Here is a 617-nt window from a genome sequence, read left to right as displayed (position 1 = left end):
CCTATAAAGCGTCATCATGGGGGCCCCAGCCTGAGGCCGATTAATTTCTTTCTATTTTTAGTAGAGACAGGGTCTTGCTCTTGCTCAGGCTGTTCTCGAACTCCTGACCTTGAGCGATCCTCCCGTCTCGGCCTCCCAGAGTGCTAGGATTACAGGTGTGAGCTACCACGCCCGGCCTAGAAGTGGAATTATTGACCCAAAACTTTCCGTGTTTTGAATGTAGCTGAAACGATGTAGGGTGTCTAAAGGTGTAAAATGTTTTTCCCCAGGTGATAGAGCTTGTGGTAGGTCAGTCTTAGAACTTGACCAAGCTGTGGCCACTAAAACTAGATGTCATTTGTGTGTTGGGTTGTGTGGGATTTGCTGCTTTTATCTAAGAAGTCTCTCAGCATTGGTCCTTTTCCTGCAAATTCCTTAGTTTTTCCTATCAGGTTGGCCCAGCCCTGCTTGGATGAAATGCTAATGTAGAGAGTGTATTACTGGATATAAGAGGGAACAGTAGCAAAAAACAGGAAGATAGTTAGAAGGAAATAGCAATATGGTGGCTTTGGATCTGTTCATTAATTTATAACAGTCTTTTTAAGCACCTACTAGGTTGCAGCCCAGAAGTCACATCA

Source organism: Propithecus coquereli, unplaced genomic scaffold (genome assembly GCF_000956105.1).
Source record: "Propithecus coquereli isolate 6110/MARCELLA unplaced genomic scaffold, Pcoq_1.0 Scaffold802, whole genome shotgun sequence".
NCBI lineage: Eukaryota > Metazoa > Chordata > Mammalia > Primates > Indriidae > Propithecus > Propithecus coquereli.
Note: the sequence above shows the minus strand (reverse complement) of the source record.